This window comes from Marmota monax, unplaced genomic scaffold, assembly GCF_021218885.2.
Source record: "Marmota monax isolate L192 unplaced genomic scaffold, Marmota_monax_Labrador192_F-V1.1 WCK01_AAM20220418_F8-fsc00347, whole genome shotgun sequence".
Lineage (NCBI taxonomy): Eukaryota > Metazoa > Chordata > Mammalia > Rodentia > Sciuridae > Marmota > Marmota monax.
Genome location: NW_026694678.1, coordinates 957,315 through 977,259, shown reverse-complemented (window position 1 = coordinate 977,259; position 19,945 = coordinate 957,315). Strand labels below are relative to the sequence as shown.

At 48.3% G+C, this 19,945-nt stretch overlaps 1 protein-coding gene and 1 pseudogene across 2 annotated transcripts in view; one reads left to right on the top strand and one right to left on the bottom strand.

The window, feature by feature from the left end:
- Positions 1–6,321: 6,321 nt before the first annotated feature.
- LOC124078526 (EEF1A lysine methyltransferase 2-like) lies at positions 6,322–6,924 on the bottom strand (annotated as a pseudogene).
- A 10,801-nt stretch (positions 6,925–17,725) lies between these two features.
- The window catches only part of Extl3 (exostosin like glycosyltransferase 3), a 104,198-nt gene continuing 101,978 nt past the window's right edge, over positions 17,726–19,945 (top strand). Inside the window, exon 1 of one of the 2 annotated variants that reach the window (XM_046423351.2) lies at positions 17,726–17,784. The gene's annotated coding sequence lies outside the window, so the exon portion shown is untranslated. Of the gene's footprint in view, positions 17,785–19,617; positions 19,781–19,945 lie in introns of those variants that run through there. The other variant, XM_058572350.1, reaches the window with a different exon arrangement.

The following is a 19,945-nucleotide window of genomic DNA, read 5'->3' as shown; positions in this document are numbered from 1 at the left end:
CGCATGCTGAGCAAAGAATCCTGCCACCTCTGAATTACCTTTTCTTGGTACTAATTACCTAGTTCTCAGTCTGCAAACATTGTCTTCTTCCTCTCCCATCTCTTGTCTTCCTGATTTTCCCTAGCCATGTCTGAAACAAAAGACTCTATTGATACAGAAAAATATAAACATATCTAGGGAGGGGCAATTAATTCCCCTTTTAAAACAAAAATCTCAGGATCAGAAAAATCCTTAAAAATTCATCTAACTCAGGAATGGGCAAACTCTCTGTAAAGGGGCTGACAGTAAATATTTTATGCTAACTGCAACCGACAGTCATTGCTTCTCAACCCTACTGCTGTAACACAAGAGCCATTGGAGCAATTATGACAATACACAAACAAAAGTTGGGACTGTTCCAATAAAATCTGATTTAGAAAAACAGGACTGTACTCTACTGACCCCTGATCCAATCAACAGATGATAAAACTCAGGTCAGTTAGCTCGAAGGGAGACCGGGACTAGAAACCTACTTCCCTTGAGTCTCAGAGAAGGGTTCTTTCTATTAGGACAGAGATCCTCAAATTTTACTTTCATGAAAATCACCTGGAGTGGGAAAATATGAAAACAGATTCCTCAGAGATTTTAGATTCAATAAGTCTGAGTAAGACCCAGGAATCTAGATTTTAAAAGCACAGTTGTGCTCCTGTGGCCCAAGAACCACACTTTGAAAAGCACACCCCACCATCATGCATCCTCAAACCCACACAGGGTGGACCCCGCTGTCACGGATGGTCAAACTGGTGGGGAGGAGCTCTTCAATGTCTCTAGATTGGATTTCCGTCCTCTTTGCCCCAGAAGCCCTAGCTCTGCTGTGACAGGCCTCTCCACCAGAGCCAGCAGGTGGGCGTGTGGGGACACCTGCAGGAGGCTGGTGGGCGGATGCGTCAGAGGCAGCTGCTAATGAGCAGCTCTTGCTTATTGGCTACAGGGAGGCCCTCTCTCCTCGACCGTGCCTGGAGCCTTCCCGAGTAGGCGAGTAGGCCGAGTTGAGTGGATGCCACAGGCTGCGCCTTTACCTGGGTGGAAAGTGTCAGAGCCACAGCTCTATTCACATTCTGCCAGAGGGTCAGACGGGCTGCGGGGAAGCTGGCAGCAGTTGCTGGGCACAGAAGTTTCACACTTGATGTGTTCTTTTCTTCCTTGATCCATTACCCCTGCCCAGCCCACCTTGATCCCTTGAATGGGGACATTGTGTGCTCCAAGTCATCCAAAACAAAGCCCCAGTTCTTTTGAGCACTCCCTGACCCCCGCCCCCAGCTGCTTAAGAAATATGACCCCTAAGAAAATAATGGGAGTTTAAGAATGTGATGTCAGGAGTCTTGTTCCTGTAAGGGGCTGGGCTACCACAGAAACTTCTGCCCTCACCTTAGCCCTGCTTCAGACCGGCAGGACCTTTTTCCTGTGGTTCTTCGTGTCTTGTAGGAACTCTAGAATGAAAACCCTACAGCGAGTCTAAATGGCCAGAGTTAAAAGTGAAGCCTGAGGATAAGTTGGAACTCAGGGAACTGCACTCCAGCATGCCCTCCTGGGCCATCCCAGACACTGGGAGGAAAGGCGGAGCCCAGGAAAGGCGGAGGGCAGACTCAGGTCCCTGAGGTTGAAGGTCTCACTGTTGACAGACCTTAACAAAAGACCGCACAGTGCAGAAGTCCAAGAAGGGAGGTTCCCTCCATCCCCGGGCCCCTGATCCCTGCAGCCCTTGGCACTGGACTAGAGAAGTCTGGGCCGGCCATGCCAGCGGCCTTGGCTCCTGCCGTCTGTCCACGCCTGCTGGACAACTGCTGAGGTGCCGTGTATTGATCCAAAGGTGTCAGTTTTCATCTATTTGAATCCCCTCATTGCACAAAGGGGAAACGATGAGAAACGGGGCCCCAGGTGAACGGCTGGGGGCGGCGGGGTAGCGTGGCTGACTCCAGGAGCAGGCGCCCTTTACAGTGCCTTTCAAAGCCGCGCCGTGCTCCTTTCAGTGGGAGGAGCGAGCAAGATTGGCGACGCGGAGGCAGGGAGGAGCGCAGTCTTCAAGCTCAGCGGGCGCTGGTCTTGGATGGGCCCTTGGGACGCGTGAGCAGGATGCGCAGCTGCGCCCTTCTCCCGCTGCTTCCTGGCTTTCCCGGTGCCTCTTTCTAGCCATCTCTCCATCCTCCTGCCTCTCCGCCTTGCTTTCTGCTTTGGCCTCTCTGTAGCCTTGTTTGGACCCGGAGTTCTTAACCTATAGCTCCGAGACTCCTTGAACACAGATGCGAGACAGGCACGGACCCCGTTCTAGCCTCCACCTCCTGTCCTGGGCTCTGCCGGCTCGCGCCAGGAGCGTTGGTGTCGTGCAGCATCGCTCCCACGCTGCCCTGCTCTTCTCGCGTGCCTTCCCTTTTTCCTTCCATCTTTGGTTTTATGCCTTGCAGTCTTCTTTCTGGAAACTGGGCATAATATGAAGCAATATTAATCACTGCTATGTGTTCAACAGTACTCAGGGGGATAGTCACAAGTTTCTTCTTCCTCTTCTGTGCCCGTGGATTTTGTCCCCCTGAACAGGGAATGGAATGGCTAGTTCCCCAGGTTGGTGCACTTGGACATCTGGAGTGTAATGGCTCCTCCTAGCGTCGCCGTTTTAGATTGCCTACTGGAACCTGGGTTCAAGAATGCCATTTGTCTTCACCAGGCTGCTGGCTGCTGGGTGTATTAGAGCTAGAGGCCACCTCGATTTCTTTTCGGGTTTTTTTTTTTTTTTTTTGGTCCGGGGATTGGATTCAGGGGAGCTTAAACACAGCCACATCCCCAGCCCTTTTTTGAATTTTCTTTTAGAGACAAGATCTTGCTGAATTGCTTAGGGCCTCACTAAGTTGCTAAGGCTGGCTTTGAACTCGCGATCCTCCTGTTTCAGCCTCCGGAGCCTCTGGATTACAGGCGTGTGCCACCACTCCTGGCCCACTTTGATTTTCGAACAGAGTGAGGGTGTGCTCATCCAGGAGGCAGCCTCTTATGCCGGGGTGATGCTCAAGAGGAGGTAAACGATTGGGAAGAGTCTCTTGCAAGAATGAGATTTAGTTTTCAAAGTCTTTGAACAGGGAGTAGTGAAACTGATATTGGACTCTGCCAAAGCAGAAAGCAACTCTGTGTTGGACTTTTTAGCTATATGTGGCAGAAGCAAGAAGCTAAAAGATAATCCACATAAAAACTACTACTCAGTTAGCAGCGTGACAGCAGTCCCCAGGGAGAGAAGCACTGAGAAGTTGTCCTAAGCAAAACCAAAACGCCGTATAATGGACGCAGAGGAAAATGTTTGGAGGTAGCTTATAGTTATTATCTCCCCTATGTTCCCATAACTAGTGTAGAGCCAGAAAAAGACTTTGAGTAACTGGGGAGATTCGCACAAAAATATACTCACACCTGAACAATGAGACATTGGAAAATTTTGCTTTTTAATGTTTACTTTTTAAAAATTGAAATTTTACTGCTTTATGTCCGATTTTTCATTATCAATTACTTTCATTTTATTGTTTTGGAATTTAAAAATGCTTATTTATAGATACACATGTTCTTGATAATTTTTTGTTTATAATTTTTTAACTTGAAGTATGTTAAATTATTGTTTCACTGATATTTACACTAATAAATTCTGGGTTTTTAAAAAAAATTTTAGTTGTAGATGAACACAATATATTTATTTATTTATTTTTATGTAGTGCTGAGGATCGAACCCAGTGCTGTGAGGCAAGTGCTCTACCACTTAGCCACTGCCCCAGGCCCATAAATTCTGTTTTTTAGAAAAATATCCATTAAAATATGTATATTGTATATGAAACAATATGTTACAAATACTTGGCACATTTGGTTCATTTAATCTTTAGGATCCTATTATCACCTCCACTTCACAGGTGGAGATAGTAATGGAAGACTAAGTAAATTTCCTAAGATGACACAGCTGGTATAGAGAGCTCATGATCTGGATCCCAACTCTATGCTCTTAAATGCTACATGTGTAAACCAGAAATATTAGTATTTCAGTATTACCTGCAACAAAAATCCATGTTTTGCTTTATACCAGGACTGCAATCAGCACCTCAAGGGAACTACATTCTAAAAGCCTCCTAAATTCTCGATTCTCTTGAGATAAGGCTTGTAGCTCAGTGGCTCAATACCTAAGGTGTTTGCTCCCAAAGTCTACAGGTAAGTCAATAAGGGCACACAGAGTAACAGGGATCTCACCCCTGCTAATGACAACCCTACAACAAAGGGATTGCCATCTTGGTCACAAATGGAAGGGCAGCCCACAGAGTCACAGATGTCCAGTCTGAGAATGTGCACATGTGAACTCTGTACCTGGGGATGGTCCACATGCTGACAGCATTGGGTTATCACTGGGTCCAGAGAAGTTGGAAAGAAAAGGGCTCAAGAGATGGCGTGGAGAAAGCCGTGCCTGCACCCTAAGGGCTCTGTCCCCAGTGGTATTACCTCTACTCTTCAGGGACAGACAGAAAGCTACCTTCACATTCATGGATGAAGTGGTGACCTAAATTAGAGGTCTCTTTTATTTTAAGGGCCATTTTATGGGATATACAAGTTTTCCTGGCATTATATCATTTTCCCCTTTGATTCAGCTGGTCCCACACATCCCTCGGGCCTCTCTCTGAACCCTCCCGTCCTGCTTCTCCCCAGGCCTCCCTCACACGGCTCTGTTCACCCCTCTTGGCTTCATCCAGCCTGATTCAGGCCTGCCCTCCTCCGAGGGCAGCTCTCGGTCCATGAATACCAGCTCTTCCATCTCCCTCACATGCCTGTCTCCTCTGTTCTCTGTCTCCTTCTGCATGCAAAGCTGTCTTTATGAAAAGTTGGGATTTGGGAACTTCAGTCTGACGATCCTGATATAACCCTGTCCCTGGGATCCAAACAAGATTGGGGAGGGTCCACTGCACACCGGGGGAGTCTAGTTCGCACTCATCTCTGTGCTTTCCTCACTCGGAGCCTCTGCTTCAGCCCTTGGTCTTTCTGGTGGATCCTATGCTCCCCTAAGTGCTGTCTGGGCTCCCCCCTAAACCAGCCCAGAAATCAGACTCATCCTTCCCTTGTGTCCCCTGAAACCTGCTTATGGGGGCACCTGTGGCAGCAGGACTGAGAGTGTTCAGGAGCAGGAGCAGCTTAGGCCTTCAGAATGGAAGAAGTGTTCAGAAGCCCCTGGGCAAGGCCTGCCCGCAGCTCCCAGGTTGCTCATTCCTCAGGACACCTTAGCACTCCTCTCCCACTCCCTTCCTCCCTCCTCTAACTGCTTTGCCCAATTCCCCTGGGAACTGCGTGTTTTTCTCTATCTTACAGAGCAGTGCAGCATCCCAGCCCGCTGGTTTTCAAAGTGTCATAATCCATTAGTGGGTAGTAGAATTGATTTAGTTGGTTACAACCAGATTTTCTCTTAAAAGAAATAGAATAGCATAGAAAATATGAAAGCGTGCATGGTAAAGGAAAGCACTGTTTTGTGACTTATTTTGATCCTGCTATATAAATAAGAGTTCATAAAAGTTATGGTGAAAAACAAACAAACCAGGGCTAGGATTGTGGCTCAGTGGTAGAGCACTGGCCTGGAACATGTAAGGCACTGAGTTCGATCCTCAGCACCACACATAAAAATATAAAAATAAAATAAATGTATTGTGTCTACTTACAGCTAAAAACAAAACAAAACAACAACAAAAATCCCATAAAACATTGTCTGGCCCCAGTGGGTGAACTTAGCTCCAGGTTCACCTTCAGGTAGCCATTGCCAGCCAATTACTCAGCAGAACAGAAGCACCTCTCTTTGAATATGATCTACTCTCCTTAAAGGCCACGGTGTGGTGGTGTGTGCCTGTAATACCAGCTACTTGGGAGGTGAGGCAGGAGGATCCCAAGTTCAAAGCCAGTCTTGACAAGTTAGCAAGACCCTGTCTCAAAATAAAAATTTTTAGAAAAAGAAGGGCTGGAGAATATGGCTCAGTGGTAGAGCACTCATCCAACATGTATGAGGCCCTGGGTTCACTCCCCAGGAGGGAGGAAGAGGAGGAGAAGGAGGAGGAGGAGGAGGAGGAGGAGGAGGAGGAGGAGGAAATAGAGGAAGAGGAAGAAATAGAAGAGGAGGAGGAGGAGGAAGGCATGATTGTTGTCATTTTTTCTTTTTTCATTTTCTCCTCTTCCTTCCTTCTTTCTTTCCATCTTCTCCTTCCTCCCTTTACCTTTCTTCTTCCTCCTCTTCCCTCCCTTTGTTCTGTAGTGCTAGGGACTGAAGCCAAGGCCCCCTGCGTGCTCCACAAGCACTCACCCCCGAGCTCTGCCCACCCACATTTTGCTGTTCTGGAAAACCAGCGACGTCGCTACCCTGCTTCCAGGTCTGTCTCCATACCTGAGCTTGGGAGTTGGCAGCTCTTCAAAAAGTTCAGATCCTTCGCTGAATTCATTTAGCAGCTCTTCCTTGGTCCATTCGTATGGGCCTGTTAGAAGAAAGCCTTTACTTGCAATGCCCAGGAGAGAGGTTTCAGGTATGGCTTCCTCCTTGCCTCTGCGCTGTCAGGATAAGTCCCTTCATCAATACAAACATGAAATCCAGACATCTTTAAAGTCTTCTACTTCAAGTTAATGATAAATAACCTTTCTTTCTCTACTTCCAGAAAGCTGCGTTGTAGTAATCAGCTCCAGTGATATGAGAGAAGCCAAACTGAGCAAGCTCCACCTGTACAACACCATTTCCAGCCCCAATGACAAATGCAGAAGCGTCCCATGGAGTCTTGTGCTTCTGCAGCCACCTTCTGAGTCAATCCATGCTCTCCTCTCCAACCAGATTTCTCCTGGGTCTCCATATTTCTGTCAAGTTTGTAGTTTCCTCTTGTGGACAGCACCCCAGTGCTGTTGGGATGAGACCATCCTCTTGGGACTGTCCTCTAGGAGTCGCCTGTAATATTTAAGTTAAAAACAATGATGGCATTTTAGATGGCCCTGGCAGTGCAGGTGTGGTGGTACACACTTGAAATCCCAGTGACTATACAGACTGAGGCAGGAGGATCGCAATTTTGAGGCCAGCTTGGGCACATTAGTGAGACCCTGTTTCAAAATAAACAGGAAGAAGGGCTGGGGATGTGGATTCATGAAAAAAAAAAATAATTGATTTAAAAATGCTTCTGCAGCAAAAAATGCCTCTCCGACTATCACAAACCTGACAGATACAGTTACAGAGAAGACTGTCAGGCCAGAAGCAAGCTGGCCCTGCCCACCCCACTTGAGGGCAGTATATCATAACTGCAGCCCGCTTGGGCTGTCTGAAGGTCAACTTCCCAACTCATCTGTTTTGAAGGGTGAGGTGTGGGGTGGGGTGAGGTGAGACGGGAGTGGGAAAGAACCAGTTGTTACTGAAGCCTACCCTATGGGAGGGTGAGGGTCAGGTTAAAAGACTGGATTTCTGAGTCATAAATGAGTTAGTAACAACTCCCCGCAGGCTGAACCGAAGGCCGGGTGGACTGTGATCAATCTCTCCCGAGCGCCCATGTTTCTTACTGGGGACATAAGGAGGTGCAGGGCCTCTCTTGGGGAAAGTGGCCTCAATGGATGTGAGTCACAGCCCAGGAGGCGGTGGGACCCACCGTACAGCTCTAACCCCTGGCTCCCAGGTGGAGTTTGGGCTTGCTGAGTTGGTGTGCAAGGTTAGGAGAGAGCTGGGTCCTCCCCAGGAGGCTTCCTGCTGCCCCTACCCCACCCTTCTCCTGGTGGGAAGTGTAAAACACAAATTCCCACAGCAGGGTTTCTATCTCTAGGCCTCTTGTAAGTGATTGTGTATGTAAGTGGGGGTCATTTAGAGATTTTAGGTGATTTTCCCTTTAAGAACATCTTTTCAAATCTTAATAACAGCCCTACTGTAAATTGGTTTCCTGAGGAGAAAAAAACAAGCCGGCCTAATACAAATCCTATAGTTCCGGCTTTTTTTTTTTTTTAACTTTTAGAGCAACAACTACATAGTTTAAAAATTGTTTACATGTAACCCTGTACCCTGGCGCATGGGAACCTTGTTTTGCAAAACAAATCGAGCTTTTTCTACAGAGAATTCAGAATGCTGTAGAGAATCGTGAACTCTTCCTTCCACCCACGCCTCAGAGGAAAGGGGTGGGCAGAGCGGGAGAGAGGGAGTCGCGGAGAGGGGTGGCCACGAGATGGGAGTGGGAGGATGCAGGGGGGAACCGGCGTGGAGAGCTGGCGGGGAGCCGCAAGGAAGGGGCAGGAGGGGTGCCACGTGGCCTCCGAGGATTAGACCCAGGGTCAGCGTGGGAGAGGGCTGCTATTCCACCGCTTTTCCCAGGGCTACCCATCCAGGGCCACAGACGCTGCCAGGTGCCCATCATCTGCTCGCGCGAGGGGCTGTGCGCCCCCTGCCGGCTGCCGCGGGTCCTGCGCGCTGCCGCCTGCGGTGCTGGGCCCAGAGTCCAGAGGGCGCGCGAGTCGCTCAGCTCCTTCCTGCCTTGGAATTCGTGGTCATCCGCGGGCTACTTCATTTTGCAACTTTTAATATATTTTTAACTTTTTAATTGAGGTGCGACTTGAAGTCCACAAATCACCGCATCTTAGAAAAGCCTTATAAGTAAACACCTAAGTAAGATAGAATATTCTCTTCATTAACCTGCATGTGTACAGGTCCCCGTAACCACCAAGGAGGTCCAGACACGGGCTTGGGGCTCCGGGGCTCCGGCGGTCGGTGGCCAGCTTGCGGTTCTCTGTCCCTGTGGACTGGCTTTGGCAGCGTGGATCCAGGGGGAGCGCACGGCTGCATACGGCTGTGCTGTGCTTGGCGGCCGGCCCTGCCCTGACAAAGCGGTGACTCGTCCTTCCCCTGTGGGTGGCATTCCCTCATAGGGTTGCTCCCGGCTGGTCCATCCCGTCGCTGATGGGAGCTGGGCTGTCCAGCCCTGGGTTGTCAGGAGGAGAGCTGTTGCGAGCGACCTGGGGGACGCAGACCCTCTGCCTCTGCTGTGAAAGGCAGCAGTAGAATCCCGAGGCAGAAGGAGACCCCGGCCAGCCTAGTAGGTGACATCCGGCGACTTCCACCTGGCTGGAGAGTGGCAAGTGGTGAGGGGCGTGCGGGGGTTGTGAAAGTAAAGGCGAAGGGGAGGAAAAGGAGGAAGGAGCCAGGGCTGCAGTCCTGGAGGACAGGGCGGGCTGGTCCCAGCCTGGCCAGCTGGTGTCGCCTGCGGCCCGCTGTGTTCTGAGAGCACTCCAGGGTCCAGGATGCTTTTGCTGACCACAAGAGAGAAAGAAAGGCAGAGAGATACAAAGCTTTCTTTCTTTTTCTTCCTTCCTCTCTTTCTGTTTTCCATGTTGCTGCTGCTGGGGATTGAACCCAAGGCCGTGGGGATGTCTTCTACCCCTGGGCTACCACGGAGGCACACCCAGCCCCCTTGTAAGAAGTTAAAAGAGTCCAGAACTATGCCATTTGCCTGTAAAGTGAGCAAATTAATTTCCCTGATGGCAAAAACAAAAGAAATACTCCCCAGTAAGTTGCTCATGTGCCACCCTGTGTTTATGGCAGAGCCCTGGTCATGTAAATCAAAATTTAATACTCCACCATTATGTTTTTATGATCTCCCCATGAGTTTTTCACATCGTGTTTATTTAAACATGAATATTTAAACAGCTTAACTTCATTCTTTTAAAGATAGCATCTTAGAAAAGCCGTATAAGCAAACACCTAAGTAAGATAGAATATTCTCTTCATTAACCTGTACGTTTTCATGTTAACTCACCCCAAATGTATTTTAGAAGTCTGTCTCAGGTGCCCCTCTCCAGCCCTGGGTGACTGGGTATTACCCACCCAGGTCACAGGTTGTCATCTCAGGCTCTCTGTCCTCTCTGACATTCAGGAGCTCTGTTCCTCCTGCCTGGGTCGCTTGAGAAAGTCACAGTCAATTTTTGGTTTGACCTCCCGGTCTGTGGAATTCTGACAGGACACAAAACAGCCCAAGACTCCAGTTCACTCTAGCTTGTGGTGACACATCCTCGCTGGGTGCCTGCTATGTGCAACACAGTTTCTGGGCCTAAGATTCAGTGTCCAAGGTAAATCCATAAGATCCTTGCTGTCTGATAGGGCTTCCCCTCTGGTAGAGTGAGCCAATAACCAAAGAAATAAACCAGAAAACTGTCAACAAGAGCCACACAGAGGATGAAGACAAGGCAGAAGGAGACACATTAGTGACACATTAGTAAATGAATGGATGACCTAAGGTGATGACATTAAGCTGAGTTCTTAAGGAGCCCACTGTGCAGAGGCAGGAGGCAAAGGCCCTGAGGCAGGACCCAGCAGAGCACGTTGGGAGAAACAGAAACAAAGCCAACTTCTGCAGAGCACAGTGAGGGAACAGAGAGCTGAATGAGGCAAGTTAAGACGATAGCCTAGGGTCAGAACATGTGATTCCAAGAAGAGAGCTTGGAATTTCTTCTAAAATCCAAAGGGAAATCATAGAAAAGCTTTAATATGGTTTGATATGGTCCATTTTTCTAAAGGTCACTCTGGCGGTTTATGAAGAGGGGCAAGATGGGAATCGGGAAGACCAGTGAGGCTGATGCTGCTGACAAAGCCTGGTGACAGAGGGGACTTGGGTGTGGCCTTAGGTGGTAGGTGGAGTGGGAGCTTCTGAGATGGAGAAGGACAAGGGATGGGGCGTTGGGGGGGGGCGGGGGTCAGGGCCCCTAAAAGCCATAGGAAGATAAAGAAGTGTGGGGATCTCCTAGCTTTTTGGCTTAAGCCCCTGAACGGTCCTGCTGCCCGTCCATACAGGATGCCTGCGAGAGGAAGTCTGGGTGGGGAGGGGACTCCAGAGTTCTCTTCCCAGCCATTTCCTGGGGGACGCCCGAGAACCCCATCAAGGGCTGCTCTGGAGCTCAGGGTAGAGGTCAGGGCTGAAAAAAGAACCTGGGGAGGCAAGGGGCAATGGGGAGGGTCCCTGATGGGTGTCAAGGAGTCGACTCAAGTAAGTCCCATTCCATGTCGTCCTATGTGTGGGGCTGCAGAGCCACAGGGCCGCCAAGACACACCCTTTTAAACCAGAGGAAGGAGAAGGGGGGGTGAACCGGGACCCCTGAGCTCAGGCGCTGATGCTGGCCCCACACCAGGAACTCAAGAAGGACTGACTGTGTCAGCGCTGTGCCAGCTGCTCCCAGTCGGCCTGCCTTACTTTCCCACCCTGGGCAGCAATTCCTATGACCCCAGTTTTCCAGATGAAGAAACTGGCTCGGGTCGGGGAAAGGACTTCTTTCCCACTTTGCAAACCAAACCCAGATCTGTTGGATACTACTCTACCGCCAGGTCCCTATTTGCTGTGTGTCCTTGGGATAGTGTTTTTACCTCTCTGGGTTGGGGTTTCTTCACTAATAAATGGAATGTTAACAATTGGTACTTACAGTCTCCTGTAGTTTTAAATTTCTAGATTCTGAGTGCATTTGTATTCATTTGTGTTTCTGGTGCTGGATATTAAACCCAGGGCCTGTCACGTGCTTAGCATGGGCTCTACCTCTGAGCTGATCCCCAGTCTCCTGAATACACTTAAATGTGTTTAAGTTTTTTGAGTGAGGGTTTTGAGTCCTACTGTGACTGAAACTTTTTGGTTGGAGTGCATTTCCACTTTGCACAGCCAGAGGAATGGCCTTGCCTTCGGACCACCTGGCCTGAAGGGACTCGCTGCCCGGATGCTGAAGCCTGAGATGACAGCCCCTCATAGAACATAGGGCACTGCTTTGGCTTCTCTGTCTCCTCTACCCATGCCTCTTTCCTTTTTTCCTTCTTCTTTTTCTTTAACTTTATTTTATTTATTTATTCTTATGTGGTGCTGAGGATGGAACCCAGCGCCTCATTCCTGCTAGGCAAGTGCTCTGCCACAGAGCCACGACCCCAGGCCCCTCTTTCCTTTCTTTATCTCTGGAAAACACTTCTCATTTTCTAAATCCTTGTGCTTTGAAGACCAGATTGGCTGGGGAGTGTCCAGGGGTCACAGGGTGACATCCAGAACGCCAGCCTGCAGCTGTCACCCTGGCCATTCCTCCGATGTCATGTGGAATGAAAGCCCCAGCAGACATGTGCACTGAGGATCAGTGGGACTGCACCACTGACCTGAGGTCCCTTTTCCCTTCTGCCACGGGGAACTCTTTTGGTTCCAGCCTGTCAAGGAAGAAAGAGCCCCTTGCTCTGCGCTATTGGCAAAGTCCGGAGCAAAGGATGTTCCTGAATGCCATGCTTCTGCGGCTACAGTGGGGCCAAGGTGACACTGAAGGCTGGCCAGGGTCTAAGTTGTCCAGGCTGACACAGAACTTTCCATCCTCCTGTCTCAGCCCCTTGAGTCGGTGGGGTTACAGGTGTGCACCACTGTGCTTGTCTCAAGTTTCCTAAGGTTGAAGCTTAGATTACTGGTTTTGGATCTTTCTTCTTTCCTATTATCAGTAGGTTGCTTAATCTCCAAATATTTTAGAATTTTTCACCTATTTTTTCCTGTGATTAATTCCATTGTAGAACTGAGAGCCTACTTTGAATAAATTTTATTCCTTTAAATTTGTCAAGAAAATATTTCATAGCCCAGAATGTAGGTGGTGAACAGTGAGCTTGCCAAGAGTGTCATCTGCTGTTACTGAAGGCACAGTCATCTATCAATGTCAATGGCATCCCTTTGGTGGTGCAGTTGAGTTCCGTTCCATCTTACTGATATCCTTCCTGCAGGATCTAGCAATTTCTGACAGAGTCTCCAGATATAACAGTGGATGCAGGCATTTCTCCTTGGGATCCTGTTAGTTTTCACCTAATGCATTTTGGTGTTCTCTTATTAGGTGCATACATGTTAAAGATGGCTACATCTTCCTGGAGTCCTGACCCCACTGTCATTACGTAATGTTCTGAGAGTTCCTTGCTCTAAAGCCTCTGCTTTGTCTGAGATTTATGTTGCTACTTCATATTTCTTTTTTTATTAATTTTTTTAATATTTCTTTTGATTGGTGTAAGCATGGTATATCTTTCTCCAGATCTTGACTTTTTTCTTTAGTATTATATAAAATCTACCCTGGTAAATCTGTTACTTTGGAAAATGTAACTACTCTTGTAAAAGGCATTATAGTAAGCTATTTTCATCCATTAATTCTTGAGTATAAATTAGTATATAAGACCCTTTCAATAAATAAGTAAGGAGAATTTTACATGTGGGGGGGTCAGTAACTCCCATAAAAAAAAAGGGTCAATAATTGAGGCAGAAAGACGGAGGCCCCACAGAGAGAAAGGAGAGGCAGTCAGTTACGAAGGCAGAAATGTGTGCTCTTCAAGATTTTTGTACAGGGCTGATATTGCCTGATTGCTCGAGAGCTTTTCTTTCTCAGTCATTTCAATTAGTAGTTGTGCACAGAGTGTGCATTGGATATGGAGACTGTCCAGGAAAGCCTGGGGCTCCTGGGGATGATCTGGTGATTACAATCCTTAGTGGTTCCTTGTCTGCCTTAGAACTTGCAGTGGCTTAGGAAATTGAAAGGAAGACAAAATTGACTTGCAGACTTATTCCCTGAGGTTCCTGTTTGCTTCCTTCTTACAGTCACAACCTCTTTTATCATCTCAAACTCTTTTTTTTCCCCCTTAGGCTGCATCACGACAGTGCAGTGTGCCTAGTTGGACTCAACTCCAGGATACCCACTTCTTGTTAGAGAGGCTCAGTCTCCAGAAGATTTGTCCAGGCAGGACTGGCGTTTCAGACAAGCCGAGTATGTGGTGTGTCTCTGTGGTATGATTTGGGGAGTGTCTTCAGGGTTGCCATGTCCTACTCATGCCTAAAATTCCATCCTTAGTGATTCATACATGTTTACACCCTTACCTGGAAGCAAGAGATACAGAAAGAAAAGGCTGGTAACTTACTTCTGAATTTTGCTTGGAGATGTCCTATAACTAGGGTCATAGAGAGACTTCTGAGTCTTGGAGTGTCTTGCAACTTACCAGTAAAACTGACAAAATTCACAACAGGACCTGACGGTTTGTCACAGGGGAAGGAAAATCAAAGAGGCTTTCAGTGACTGTTTTTCAGGGAGCAGATTAATAGTGATGAGTTTTTTTTGACCAAATTCACACAAGGTCATGGCATTTAATACTGGCTCAATTGGGAGCTTGTCTTCCTTCTGTATGCTCTAGTATTCATGTTCATGTAAAACACATGAAATAAAATTGCATGCCGGCACCCCACTATTTCGCATGGTCTTTATTGGAGCAAATTTATTACTGTAGTGATCTGATAGCTTCACTAAAATTCTGCTGAGTGGTAATTAGAAAGCTCTTGTCTCTCTTTGGTGACCATTTATTTCCCCGTCTTTTCACTTTTCTCCCATCACCCAATTCATACAGACACACCGCCCAGTAATCCACACATGCTGTTGCCTTCTAAGAATGGCTGCATATTGATGTTTATGAGTATCCAATGCAGATCTGTTCTTACTACCCTTGGTCCAGACCTTTCCCTAACTCCAGGATTAGCAGGTCCTCCCAACTGGACTCTTCAGGCTCTGTTCACTTCAGTCCTCCACCTTTATTTCATGTCCCATATGGGAGCAAAGTACAGAGGGACAACATGGAGACATCCCTGGACCCAGTTGGAAGGCTTGGGGTAGGCTCCTGCTTGATCCTTCTACTTCTGAAAGACAAATAGATGTCAGACAAGTCTACAGAGGAAATAAGATCTTACCATATTGAGGGAAAAATATATGTAACGTGTTTGCCAAGGCTCATAGCAGGTTAATCCAGGATTGCCAAAAGGGGGCAACAACCTGTGTCCATCAGCAGATGAATGGGTAACTGAAGTGGGGTGTATACATGCAATGGACTAAAAAGGAGTGAGGTTTTGATACATGCTCCAGCATGGACAAGCCTTGATAACATTTCCTCAGCAAAGATGCCAGACACAAAGGAGAAACACAATATGAATCCATTCATGTGAAATATCCAGAATAGACAAATTCGTAGAGATTGAAAGTAGATGAGCCAGGAACCATGGGGCCTGCCTGTAATCCCAGCTACTCAGGAGGCTGAGACAGAAGAATTGCAAATTCAAGGGCAGCCTGGGCAACTTAGCAAGACCCTGTCTCAGAAAAGCGCTGCTGTTATGATTTAGATGTGCGGTGTTCCCCAAAAGCTCATGTGTGAGACAATGCAAGAATGTTCAGAGGTGAAGTGATAAGGTTATGAGAGCCTTAATCACAGAATTAATCCACCGATAAGGATTAGTGGGGTGGTAACTGTAGACAGGTAGGGTGTGGCTGGAGGAGGTAGGCCACTGAGGGTATGTCTTGGAGGCTTTACATTTTGTCCCTAATGAATGGAGCTCTCTTTCTGCTTCCTGATTGCCATCCCTGAGCTGCTTTCCTTTGCTGTGCCCCTTTGCCATGATGTTCTGCCTCACCTTGAGCCCAGAGCTATGGAATTGACTGACCATAGACCGAACTTCTCAAACTGTGAGCCAAAATAAAATTTTCCTCCTCTAAATTGTTCTTCTCAAGCAATTTGGCCAGCAATATGAAAATTAACTAAAACAGTTGGAGATGCAGTTCAGCAGCAAGCAGAGTGTTTCTGGGTTCAATCCCCAATAGTGGAGAAGGGGCAGGGACAGAAGAGAATGCAGATAAGACGTTATCAGGGTCTAGGGGAAGGGGGAGCAGAGGGTTATTGCTTGAACAAGTACAGAGTATCTGTAAAAGGTGACGAAACTTTTGAAAATAGTGCTGATGTTTGCATAGCAACGTGAATGAAGGTAACACTACTGAATTCTACCCTTAAAACATAGTTAAGATAGGGCTGGGGTTGTAGCTCAGAGGCAGAGCTACAGGCCTAGCATGTGTGAGGCACTGGGTTTGCACCTCAGCACCACATTAAAAAAAAAAATGAAACAAATAAAATAAAGGCATGCTGTCCGCATACAACTACAAAAAAATAAATAAATAAAAAAATAGTTAAAATAGTAACTTTTAAGTTTTATATGTATATATGTACAACATATATCCTATCACAATAAAAAGTCTACAAAAGTGTATAATAATAATAAAAGTATAGATGTGGCTCAAGATTCCTGGCATGGGTATCCAATAGAGCTTTCGAAAAGAGTGAAAAAATGTGAAGGCCCTAACACTAAGATCCAGTGTAAGTAATAGAAAACCCCACCCACTTTAGTCTTCTCACCTGCTTTCGCACGCACTTTACGCACTCTAACAGGTATCCACCTGAGTCCTCCTCTGGGCTCAGCTGCAGATCGAGTCTCTAAACTGGGAGAAACCACATGGAAGTGCTCAGGATAAAAATCATGGTGCGTGAGCCCCGGATTAGCTACCCTACATGTCCGTGTTCCTGAGACCGTCTTCTAAGGGAGACTGCGCTACCAAGAGAAGTGAGAGGAGAGATGTTTCCCTCCCAAATTTGAACTGCTTCATGTTTGCCCCAAGCTGCTGGGCAGCCAGGGAGTATCAGGGTGCTGATAGAATGCACTTCCTCCTAGTAGGTGTGTTCTCCCTGCCCTTCCCCCGCCGCTTCTCACTGGGCCATCCTGCTGCCCATGGCTCTCACCACCCTGGTGGAGTCCCACCAGCATCACTGCCCAGCTGGACGCTGTCGAACCTGCAAGAGCTGCCCCTCTGACTACTTTCTACTGAGGTGCCCCAGGTACTTGAATCAGGTAAGTCAGTTACTTGGGCTTGCTGGTACACTGCAGGTCCAACTCTGCCCTCATGTGGGCAACCTGAAATCGGCCTGGGCTGGGGTATCTACAGCACAGATGTCTGCACGTGCCACGTGCTTTTATTTCTGGAGAGCCAGGTATCATTTTTATCACGATGTCACTGACTGGGCTTATTGGATTGTTCTGACTCTGCCAAGAAAAATGGATCCCAATTTTTTTTTTTTTTTGGGGGGGGGGTAGGTTTTGTTTCTCTGCAATCTTCTGGGTCCCCAAGGCCCCAGGAGGCAGTGACCATTCTCAGTGAAGTCATAAAGTTTCTCCTCCCCCCTATGGTCTGGCTAACCAGGAGAGGTGGCTCCAATCAGGAAGGTATTCAGCTAATGGAAGTACCTTTTGTTATCACTCCTGAACCAGAGCTCAGAGCTCCTCATTGGACAGACTGTGGGATCCTGCTCCCCACAATTGTCAAACCCTTGACTTCTCTAGACATAACCCTTTAACTCCACTGGAACTGTTTCCTTCGGGCACGTGCAGCAGAGAAAACTCGTGGGTCGTTTTTGTGGTCTCTGGGTAGACGGGGCTGCTCTGCGGTTTTGCCGGGAACAGTGACAGCCGGTTTCTCCATCAACTTGACATCATAGTTTTAATATCTAAAATTGTTTTCCCGAGTTTCAAAAGCCTTCCCTAGCCTTAGAGTTGATTCAGTGACTTATGTCACTACGAGGAAGGTAGTCACAGCAACTTTTAAGCCCCGGTTTTATTTTTGCATTTTATGGGGGGAGAGCAACAAGCAGCCTGCGCGGCCCGCGCCGGGGCGTCCTACCAGCGCCGCCGCCAGGGGTCAGTGCAGGCTCGGAGCTGGCGGGAGGGTCCCATAATGCACCGGGCTGCGGGCCTGCGCCGCGGCCTGAACCCAGCTGCCGACCACGACCCAGCCGGGTCCACCGGCGGGTGGGTGTGGCCTGCCCCGGGGGCGGGGCCTGAGCCGAGGGGCGGGGCCCGGAGCCGCGCGGCTCGCCCCCGTGCTGTCGCCCGCCGCAGCAGACCTGGCACCTGGCGCGGTAGCAAGGTAGGGGCTTTTCGCGACCGTCCCCTTCTTGGGCGTGAAGTCTTTTCTTGGGGTGCGGTTGGGGAAGCGCGGAGCCGGTGCCGTCTGGGGACGGCCCCCTACTTGTCGCCGGGGCTGCCGCGCGCTCGGTGCCGAACTCTTTGTCTGGCCGGGTTCTCCCGCCCTGCGCCTCCGCGGGCTCGGGAGCGGGTCCCCGTGCGGCGGCTGCAGGAGGCGACCCCCGCCGGGCTCTGCGCGGGAGCCAAGCGCTGGGGGCGGGGGCCTGACCCCGAGCCGCGGGCGTGCGAGTGGCAGCTGCCCGATGCCGGCCCGCGCCTCTCCGGGCTTCGGTGCCCATGGGGTCCTCGGTGCTGCCGCGCGGACCCCGCCGCCACGCCCCCCGCCCCGCGTGCGCGGCCGCCCTGGCCGGGAGCCCGCGATCGGGCTTCTCGGAAAGTAAAGTTTGGCGGGTTGGAAGGTCTGAGCACGGGCGCCCGGGGCTGCAGGCAGCGGGGCTCCGTCGCCCGCAGTCTGTTCTGGGTCACACCGTCTGGCTCTGTCCCTTCTGTCGCATTCCCGTTACCCCAGTGTCCCCTTGGCATTAGTGTCCCACCCTGGACGCAGCTATGCTAGGGAGGCTCCACCTCCACCCACTTTTCAAAGCCCAGCAAAGTTTAGACCTCTAATCCCCATTCCCAGCTAAAATAAATCATATATAATTTTTAGTTGTAGGTGGACACGATACCTTTATTTTATTATGCGGTGCTGAAGATACAACCCAACAATCCAGTGCCTCACACGGGCTAGGCAAGCGCTCTGCCACTGAGCCCCAGCCCCAGCACTTTTTGTTTTTAATTTTGAGTCAGGGTCTTGCTAAATTGCTTAGGGCCTCACTCAATTGCTGAGACTGACCTTGAAATTTTGATCCTCCTGCCTCATCCTCTGGGAGTATGGGCCCTAGTATCTGGTTGTTCCTTTCAAATCTAAAATGCTAAGAATGAACACAGTTCCTTTTTTGCTAGGCAGATCTCTTGACTTGATAATCAAAAATAAGAAAAGTCTTTCAAATTGTTATGACTTTACCTCTGCCTACGGTGAGTCTGGGAGTTAGGATTCTAAATCCTTTTTAATCAGAAACTAAATGGTCTTCAACTGTCTCTAGGTACTTTTCTTTAGAAGTGTCAATTTTCTTTCAAAGTATGAAATTATGAATTGTAGTGTTTGATATTTTTATTTGAAAGTTCTGCATTTTCCACATGTGACGTTAATGTTCATTTGAAGGCATTGTGTATTTGCGAGTAATAAGAGAAAATTCCTTAAAAAATTTTAAAAACAACAAAAAATTCATCACAGCTAATATGCGTTAGTGGTTCCCATCATGCCATCCCAGGAGTAGAACGAAGCCAGAAAGAGAAAAACAAAATTTAGTAAGCCACTAATAGTTGACAACACGCAAGAGGTAAAGGACACTATTTGGAGCTTAAAAGGAGCCATTTAGAGCTATTTTACAGCAAGATCACTTTGCACAGTAGAGGGCAAGCACTGTGATCGCAGGGCTTCCAGAACTCCCTCTGGAAAGGGATTGACATACAGACTTTTAAGCAGAAGACACTGAAACTAAGTAGTTGCCCCGTATGCTGTGGGTGAATTTAAGAAACAGGTGGTCCACTGCTTTGATGACCTTCCAATGCCCTCTGTGCTTTCAAATAAATCAATCAATAAAAGGGCAGCTGCCACAGTTCTTGCTTCAGAGGGAGGTAAATTTAAAACTGATCTGCAACCACAGACCGGTTTACAGGAATTGGCACAACTGGGTGACTCATCAATCTCTCATTTTTGCAGCAGGCATTTACAGGCTCCTGCTGGATGCATTGCTGTGCCCATGCAGAGTGGAAAACACCACAAGCGGGATTTGCTAATGGGTCTGTGTCAATGAGACCTTGGAAGTAGGGGCCCAGAGCATTTCTTAGAAGCTGATAAAGACCAAAGCATCTCCAGAAGATTCATCAAGATCAGAGTAACTCAATTTTTTTTTTTTTTTTTTGGTATTGAGGATTGAACTCAGGGCTGCTTAATCATGGAGCTACATCCCCAGCCCTTTTTATTTTTTGAGACAGGGTCTCAAAAATAATTTAACCCCTTGTTTTAAGAAGCTGACTTAGATAAACCAGCCCAGAGACTG